This window comes from Anarhichas minor, unplaced genomic scaffold (assembly GCF_050575085.1).
Source record: "Anarhichas minor isolate MPS153535 unplaced genomic scaffold, ASM5057508v1 ptg000014l, whole genome shotgun sequence".
NCBI lineage: Eukaryota > Metazoa > Chordata > Actinopteri > Perciformes > Anarhichadidae > Anarhichas > Anarhichas minor.
This window is the reverse complement of record NW_027466460.1, coordinates 7708944-7719230: the sequence shown is the minus strand read 5'-3', so window position 1 is coordinate 7719230 and position 10287 is coordinate 7708944. Positions and strand designations below refer to the sequence as shown.

Genomic DNA, 10287 nt, shown 5'->3' with positions numbered 1-10287 from the left:
ATGTAAAGAATGACTGAGTGAATGTTACTATGGAAAAAGTCATATTAAAATGTAACAATATGTTTTTATTGACAGATACAGTAAGGATGTAAAAGACAAGTAAAACTGAGCATAAATGAAGTATAGATATTCTAGCCCAGTTCCAGACATCTGTATCACCACAAACATCTAATTCAGTCTGATTATCAGGTTAGAGAAATTCAGGATTTTAATGAGATGTGTGGAGAAGATTTCCAATGAGCGATTACTCTAGATAACAAGGTTTCCTCCAAGACAACACTTGGACTATAATTCAGTACTTATAGATATAGAGAGTGACACGACGGTCCAGAGGAGTGCTACTCTCAGAAGTGGAGCTTGTTACATGAGCTGATAAATGATACTTTGTCTGTGTATGGATGAGTCTACATAAGCCAGGCAACTCATGATTCCACAGTCTCTCAAAGCTGACACAAGTTTTTATAGGTGCTCATTCTATTTTGGAGTCAATGGACAAACCTACTCTACCAACAAATGCATTTTATGTATTTATTTTGTTGTTATAAATGTGTAAGGTATTTTTTTCACACCACAAAACGTGCAAAATGTTGTTTGATAAAAGCCCCTTTGCTTTGTACTAGTACACCTCAGAGATTACAAACATGTAAGGTGATGTAAGGTGGTTAAGGAGCATTTTCTTTCACATGCTTTATAGATGATAAACCATTAATAAGAGCTACTTTTGGTTGCTAATGTATTCTCAACGTTCAAATATCATGTCTTTTACAGATTACACTAAGAAACAGCATATAAAAAAGTGAAAAGCTCCACCTCAACAAACTACTATATTAAAATGCTTAATGAACCAATTATAGAACAACCTACCACTATGCAAGTGACCTCTCTGCATAACAAGTACTCTTGATAGTGTAGTATTTCAAATGCAGAACATTTACCTACAATGGGGTATTTTTACACTGTGGCACTTTAAGATCTGAGTATTTCTTCCACCACAGAAATAGAGACAAATAGTCATTAGATCATTGCCTAATCAAAATGATACCACAATTACCAAACATGTATTTACTTTACTTTCATTAAAGTGCAGGGATTTGATATTCTACCAAATTATATTTATTTTTTTATATAAAAAATGTTTAATTTGTTGTTGTAAATTGTTTGCATCCTACTTTCATATTATTTCATACAGTATATTTTTTGCTTTTAAAAAAAATGTTCTTGTATATTCTCTGGCAGATACTTTCATATTGTTATTCTATGCTGCCTAATTAGTACTTTTATATTATTTTTATATTTCTGTAGAATGTTGTTGTCGGCCACAAATATGAATAAATCTCTCTTAATTTTCTTTAATTTTGTACTGACTAATAAACTGGAGAATCCCTGTATCACCATTCATGAACCAGTATTGGTTCTAATTTAAACTATTCTTTTTTTGAGACTCACTTGCAAAATCAGCTACGTGACCATGTGCGCCACTCCCACCCTCTCTCCCACGCTAAGCATCACTCCCCTCGGACAGGCCGTACTCAAAACCTCCAGCGACATTACCCGCATCGGTCTGTGCATGCTGAGCTGACTGGGAGGAGGTGGAATCTAGCCAAGGTTTACGTGCGAGCCGTGCAGATTGCCAACCACGACTTCCACTGCCAACGAAGGATTTTTTATCGAGAGGAAATCGTTACTACGAGGAAGCCCCCCCCCCCCCCTCCCCCCCTCCCCTTGGTGGGACCCCTCCCCTCCCTGCCAACAACATACATTTATCCACCACCTTCTTTATTTATCGTCGTTTTTTTTGCCTGTGCTTCCCACTCAGCGAGGTCCCCGTTGACCACAGCCTCTTCACCACCGTCAACATCACAGGCTGTGTGATGAGGTCGCCCTGCAGCTGGGCTTTGGTTACGCGAAGATAAGGCGGTGCATGTTGCCAGTTTCAGTTTGGGTCAACTTTGTCGCTTTTTTAAAGCCCTTCTTGCACCCCGAGTGTGTGAAGAAATACCCAGCAGAAGAACACAGCTTCTATTGGGACTGAGGGAACTGCCGGTGAGTGGATGGTCCCCTTTTTACCTTATCCTTAGCTGCTAACGGTACTGTTAGCTATGTTGGATGCGTCCTGGCATTACGCACTGATTCTGTCACATTTATAGCTCAAGACCAGTCAAACATGTAGTCTGTTTACTAGTTTAGCCTGTGAGCCATTATACAACATCATTCACGCGTTGTAAAGGGATGTGCACATGCTTGTGAATTGACTTAACGTTATTTAATAGCATTATTCTTCTGTTAATTTGGACCCTTGGTTGTCATTTGTAGCCACGGTTAGCCTTTAACGCTGCTAGCTGACGAGCCTACGCCCAGCTGTCTCCTGTCCTGTAATACACAATAACCACAGCAGCTGACCTAAAACATGAAGATGCATTGATTGTAACGGTGGGAAATGTCAGGTGGAATTATTAATAGGCTCTCATAGCGCCCAATGACAGGATACAAGTCAACTCAGCACAATGATGCAATATCACCGGGACAATCGCTGATTTTTCGTTCTTTATCATCATGTCAGTGCACAGAAAAGGAGCAGCCACCGTGGTTTAAACCTAGCTAATTAAACATAAACTCACTTATAGCCAAACAGTGATGACCTCAGTGAAAACGCATGGCAGAGAAACAGTGGGGCTTTTTCTGTGTTTCCGTCAACACTGACTGCATTGTGTGGGCTGTAACACGCAACACGCTTCTCCTTTTAGTGGGTGTAGTTGACAGCACTGCTATGTATGACACTGTTTAGGTTCATGTGTATGCCATCGTGCACTCGTTTGTGAAGACGGAGGTTTATGGAGTAGAAGATGAGTGCTTATGCTCTCCAATTTGATAGCATGAGATGCAAGCAGGGTGAACTATGCATAGCTGATACTGGCAGAAATCATGTTCATTTTGTTTGCATGACTGCTTACTGTGGAAGCAGCTGTCAAATAGGATGCCCAGAGACAATTGTTTCAATGTCCTGAGAATCAGTCATGTTAATAGTAACTGTAGACCCAATATACTAAATCACAATATTGAACAGTCATTTAGCCTTCCTCCACCATTTAAGTGTGTCATATGCTCTCTGAGGCAAATGCATTCTGTATGGTTTTGTTGAAAAGAGGTATGTTGACTGGTTAGGTGGCTAGCTAGAGCCTTGAACTTAAGTAGGCTATGTAGTGGACAATGCACTGCACCAAATGTTCAAATGTGTTACATTGTATATATGCACCGACCTCGGAGTGATAACGTAGCCTTGTATACATGACTGTACATTGTTGTGTCCGAAATAGAGTAGAAATGGATTTGCAGTCCTTCTGAATTTTAAGCAAAGCTTGAAAGCTATATTTTTTGAAAATGCTCCTTCAAATACAAATAGTATTGTAATTAAACAAGTCTGTACATGTTGGAGGCTATCATGCATTTTAGGCATTTATAATATAGATAAAAACAGGAAACATCCAAAAGCTAAAACGTTAAAGACACACATTTTGACAGAAACAGATCTGAGCACTGCAGATCATATTTGGAGTCATTTTATCTAGATATTATTTTACAGTTGTTGCTTAGGAGGTGCATGCTTTTGTTGCATATTAGTGCACGTGAGCATGCCCCACTGGCTAGCTCACGGCAGTAGCCCCGTTCGCTCTGTCAGCACATTCACTGTAGTTCTCACTGTTAGCACCAATAACTCTGAGCCGACCGGTTCGCCTCCAACATGTTGAGAGGCAATAAAAATGGTCCCAATTTCTTTTCGTGCACCTTTTCCTGTCAGAATGAATTGAGCCCTGCCCTTCATTTGCATACAAACCTTTTTCCAAGGGTTCATGAAGGTGTAACACTGGGTTTCTGTAACAGCAAGGTGCTGGTCTTGCTCTGACTTCACTGTTGTAATCAGTTGTTGGGGTATTTAGATGACTTCTGTAAAAGGTCTTTAGACAATCTCAGAAAAGAGGTCAGCTGTGTGTGTTGACACACATTACCAAATATAAAAATACACCCCTGTGATTACTAATACTAAGATGACTTTGACGATGGACACCTTGTAAACACCCCAATACAATGCCTGCTAGTCAATGGCAGTAGAGGGAACGTCATTTCATACCGTCAATGTGTTAATACCAGTAACCAGTTAAGGTGTTTTCCAGTTAAGATGGAAATGAACATTACTTACAATGTGTAAGGAACTTAATTTAACTCAGATTGGGTAACAAAGGTTAAATAGTCAAATATGACATAACTGATCACACACACACACACACACACACACACACACACACACACACACACACACACACACACACACACACACACACACACACACACACACACACACACACACACACACACACACACACACACACACACACACACACACACACACACACACACACACACACACACACACACACACACACACACACACACACACACACACACACACACACACACACACACACACACACACACACACACACACACACACACACACACACACACACACACACACACACACACACACACACACACACACACACACACACACACACACACACACACACACACACACACACACACACACACACACACACACACACACACACACACACACACACACACACACACACACACACACACACACACACACACACACACACACACACACACACACACACACACACGATTAACCTCCTATAGAAATTGGCAAACCCCAGGAAACATTGAAGCTGCTTGCAGGAGTTTGGGACAGGCCAGGTAGTGACAGCAGCAACCTTAGCGGGGTCCATCTGGATGCTGCCCTGGGAAACAATATATCCCAGGAATGAAACCGTGAAACTCGCACTTCTCCGCCTTCACAAACGGGGAGTTCTCCAGTAGGCGTTGAAACACGGACTGGACATGATGCACATGTTCCTCTTGGTTCTTGGAGAAGATAAAGATGTCATCGAGGTAGACGAATACGTGGCGGTCCAACATGTCCCGGAGCACGTTGTTGACCAGGGCCTGGAAGATGGCAGGGGCGTTGGCCGAAGGGCATCACAAGGTACTCGTAATGTCCTTTAGGTGTGTTGAATGCTGTCTTGCGCTCATCCCCCTCTCTGATCCGGACCAGGTGATAGGCATTGCGGAGGTCGAGCTTGGAGAAGATGGTGGCTCCTTGAAGTAACTCGAAGGCCATTGCGATGAGTGGCAAGGGGTACCGGTTCTTAACCGTGATCCCATTTAAGCCCGGGTAGTCAATGCAGGGTCTGAGAGTCTTGTCCTTTTTCTCCACGAAGAAAAATCCAGCCCCTGCGGGAGAGGACGAGGGGTGTATGAGACCGGAAGCCAGGGAGTCGTTAATATAACGGTCCATCGCCTCTCTCAGGAGCAGACAGGGAATAAAGGCACCCCTTAGGTGGGAACGTACCAGGATGGAGGTCAATGGCACAATCATAATGACGGTGGGGAGGCAGAGACATGGCCTTGGATTTGTTGAAAACCTCCTTAAAGTCCAAGTATTCAGCGGGAACCCCCGTAAGTTCAGGCGTGGAATTGGTGAGCGAGGCACCTCGTGGTATGGCGGCTTGCTTCAGGCCGACTAGATGACAGGACTGGCTCCAACCCCGAAAAGCCCCCGTAGTCCAGTCAATGTGAGGAGTGTGTCGACGCAGCCAGGGGTATCCCAGAATGAGGAGGATGTGAGGGTTTGCAGGATGTGGAAGCTGATGGTCTCGTGGTGGTTGCCGGACAGCAGCTTGTGGACCGGAACGGTTTGGTGCATCACCGTGCCCAGAAGATGACCGTCCAGGGCGCTGGCTGGAAGAGGTATTCGGTCAATCCTCAACTGTGTAACGAGTTCCTCGTCCATAATAGACGTGTCTGCTCCAGAATCCAGGAAGGTGGAAATAGTATGGGAGCCCCCGGTTAGTAGTAGCTGGCATGGAAAAGTGGTCGTTGACAGACGGAGGGTCGGGAAACTGCTCGGCTCACTAGTACTTCCTTATTTACTGGTGAGCCCGGGCTTTTAACGGGCAATTGTGAGCAAAATGACCCGCCTGGCCACAGTACATGAAGAGATTGCCCCGTCGGCGCCGCTCTCGTTCCTCCGTAGATAGTCCAGTACGTCCCACATGCATGGGTTCGTTCTCTTGAGGAAGCAGCTGAGTCGGCGTGTACTCCGGAGCTGTAGCACGAGGAAAGCGAGAAGGTTGCCCCTGGCTTGACTGTTCCCGGCGCCTTGCCAGCCGCCTGACTTGGATGCGGTGATCCAATCTGGTGGTTCTCGATAAGTCCGTCCAGAGATGTGGGTAGCTCGAATGCGATTAGCTCGTCCTTGACGTAATCTGCTAGACCGAGCAAATACGTTCATGTTCCATGAACTTAATCGTGCCTTGGTCCGGAAATCAATGGCATAGTCCGTGACAGATCGGTGGCCCTGCTGAAGCCTCATTAGCCCTCCGGTGACGTCCGGTCCCATGGACACCACTCTGAAAACCTTGCGTAGTTCGTCGGAGAAGGAAGCACAGGCAGGAGTACGACGATCCCATTCCGCCGTTCCTCACAGGCGAGCTCTCCCCGTCAGGTGGTTGATGGTAAACGCCACCCTGGCGTCTTCTGACATGAAGGTGCAGGGCTGCAACGCAAACAGGATGGAACAGTTCATCAGGAATGCGTTGCAACCCTCAGGATCCCCAGCATAACGTTCTGGCTCCCCCAACCGGGGCTCCGAGACCGCGCTGGATCAATTCCAGAGTGGACCGAAGCAGGTGACGGTGACCACGCCGTGTTGGTCTGAGCTGTGGCTGCCGTGAGTTGCTGTACCTGGTCAATCAAGATGGTGAGAATCTGGTTCTGATTCACCAGGGTGTGGCGAACCTCGGCGGTGTTGGTGACCACCAGGGTCTCGTGTCGCCTCTTCGATCACCACAAACCGGGCCTGTGATGTGGTGTCGTCTGCTGGATCCATGTTATGGCCCAATCGTACTGTAACGGGTGTGGTAAGGACCCAGGAGCAGTACGACAGACAAACTGGATAGTTGAAATCAAAGCTTTATTTTCCTCTGGACACACAACAGGTGGAATAATCACAGGGAAACAGCAGCAGGATCTCAAATTACCAGGGCAGAGGCAAGGCGGGGGTAGTCCAAAACAGGCAGGGTCGATAATGGGGAATCAGCCCAAGGGTATTCACTGGAAGGTCTTGCATGAAAGCGGAGAACGATCTGGCAGTGAGTGTGTGTGTGACTGGGGTCTAAATAGTGGATGCAGCAGAGTGAGCAGGTGAAAGTAATGAGCTGATGAGGTGGGTGTGACTGGCAGGTGCACTGAATAAACTGATTAGGCGAGTGAGAGATGGAAAAAACAGGATAGTAGTGGCAGAGCTGTAACAGCATTTGCGACGTGAGTGATCAGGAGTCCTCCTTTACACTCCTTCAATTGCTGCAGTTCTCACATATAATGAAGGTACAATATGAAAATTAGTAGGAAAGAACCTAAGGTGATTTTATTCTATGTTACACAATATTGTGTTTAGCACTTGCCTTCTTATTGGTGGCTAAATGTAGCTTGTTTAATTTGTTGTCAAACCATAAAAAACTGAAATATCTTTTTTGTGGTTGACCACAAGACTTTGACCTTCAGTGGTTAACCATTGTGGAGAGCGTTGTCAGCTGGACTTAAATGCAAATAAGATGCTGTGGCCTAGGTTTGTTTCCATTATAATAAACCTCCACAAAAAAATCACTAATGAAGTCTTCTGGTGAGGGCTCCTTTCATTTCATAAGTAACTAAAACTATACTATTGTTTGACATTAAGCTGCATCCTTCATGCAGCTAGATGGACTGTGAGTCGAGCATGTCGTCCGCACACCCAGCTGTTTGCTTCCATTCACAAGATGGGTATTGAATGAAGTACTCTACTGTATTGGTATTTATCCATCTGTCTCACTTTAGCCGTACTGGTATTGGTACTTGCATTGCAATTTTTTTTAAACGATATCCAGCGCAAATAATTTGACATACGGTATGCATGATATCGCCTCATGCACAGTGACACAAAAATACAATTAGAGTAGGCTGAAAACATATTGAATTCATATTGATACCCCAACATTAGAGAACACAGCAAGTCCATGGTAAATGTGGTAAAATCCATTTGAACGTGTGTGGGGAACTGTAAAAGCAAGCAAAGGGTCATGTATAAAGCCTACATGTACATTCATGGTTCACCAATAAGTGGCCTCTTTCCGTGTTATCCTGATGCAGAGCAGTTAGTGGCAACGTTTTGACATCACTTATATTTATTACTTTTACATGCTACTTTTTAGTTTCATCCACTAATCATAATCTTAACTGTTGTTGCTCTTGGCCTCAAGCACAAGGCGCTTGTCCAACGCAAACACATTTCTCAAATTCACTGACTAAAGTAATGCACCACTGAAATTGAAAATAGGTTCCCTGAGAAGGCATAGAAAGCATGTTTGCACTAGAAAATAAACAATTTAATATTTTAGATTCGGTCATAGCTTGTGAACATGACACTTTTGCATGCTTCGTTTAGTCTTAAACTATTTGTTTATTACCTGCATGTTAGTAGCTGATAACCCCAGGAAGTGATGACTTATAATGGGTTCAGGTTGTTTTCATGTTTCAGCATGACTTACACTCACATGACTACAGGTTTTATTAATAGTACATGTGATGCGACTCTGCACACTGCAGACCAAGGGTCTTGTTTCTAAGTGGGCAGCTGTGTAAAGACATAGCAGAGGATTAGGCCTGATACAATTTTAATATTATCTTGTTCAGTGCTACTATTTGGAAAAGATCATTTTCAAATGAATTAACTCAGCACTCTTGATTTAGAGGTGTGTGTGTGTGGCACTGGCTACTAAAGAATCTTAGAAAAAAGGTTTGACAGTCAAATGGCTATAGTTAATGAGGTGACGTGGAGCACTGAGGGTATAAAAAAAAAAGAAACTCCAGAAAAATGTGCCACTGGATACAGGGAGACAAGAGTGCTAGTATGAGACAGCTGTGTGTGTCAGTTCCTCTTGTTTGTGTCAGCTTGTGTTACAATCAGAGTCCACTGTGGAACGGTGGGCTTTAAGGGGAGGGAAAGAGAGCAAATATAGTAAAGGTCATGACACTCTTTTGATTTAGGTCCCATTTAGATCATGTTGAACCACCCAATTACATCATGAGAAGTCTTTCTCAGACACTATTCTAGGGATTAATTGCGTGTCACAAAAATACAGATGCTTGTTTAGTCAATTCATTCATCATACAAATCTTTGTCTAGTAACAGCCTCACAAATGAAAATTTCCTTCTTTTTCAAAGCTTTGTATAACATTTAATCGATTACTTTTTTCGCAGTTGGTCAGTAAGTAAGCAACTCTAAAACTTAAGGCTGGGGTTGTTATTATTTCTAATATTATCACTTATCTTAGTTAAATATATTAATGGATAAACTCTTTTATGAAGTAGATATGGATTGTCTTTAGTGTTAGTAGTAGGCTAACTGGTAGTAGCTTAGCATAGATATAGACGTTGGTCCAAATCTACAATTTGACTATAATAATAATGATACATTTTATTTGTATAGCACTTTAAAATGTACTCAAAGACACTTTACGTGATAAAAAACAGAAACAATAAAAGCAATTGCAATATAACCAAAATAGATGACATTTTGAGTCTATTTCACGTGCCTTTAAGGCTTGCAGTAAAGTCAGATTGCATGTATGGGATGACCAGTCACTGACACATGATAAACAACATAAATCCCCATCAGCAAACAAACAGCAGGTCACTGAGCATTTGTCGCGTGAGAGAAGAAGCTTTTAAATGACTGCATTTTGTATAAACATCATGATAACATGTACTGTATATTGCATGCCTGACACGGTTAGATGCATGCTTGTGAATATATAAGTGTTTGATGGTACATGGAGTGGCATTATATGTAAATCCAGTAATTGGAATTCTATCAGCAGCCGGCATTAGATTAACCTCAGCAGCTCCACTCGAGTCCTTTGCCTCCCACATCTCCATAACTGGAGTTATAGTTACAGCGACCTACTTACTGTAGAACTTGGTCCAACTTTGGAAAAACAAGCTTTTTGTAATGCATATTTTAGGTCTGAAGTGGAAACACTGTTGGCTACTTTCATAAGTAATGGGGTGTGTGATCATTAATATTGTCATCTTCATTCCTCTCAGGAAGTAACACTGTTGCACACTTTAAACAGAAAAAGGAGTCTTTTAAAGCTTTCTACACCCCT

At 43.1% G+C, this 10287-nt stretch overlaps 1 protein-coding gene across 1 annotated transcript in view; it reads left to right on the top strand.

The window, feature by feature from the left end:
* Positions 1-1711: 1711 nt before the first annotated feature.
* Positions 1712-10287, top strand: part of rnf24 (ring finger protein 24) — a 29331-nt gene continuing 20755 nt past the window's right edge. The window contains exon 1 of the mRNA XM_076091297.1: positions 1712-2043. The gene's annotated coding sequence lies outside the window, so the exon portion shown is untranslated. The remainder of the gene's footprint in view (positions 2044-10287) is intronic.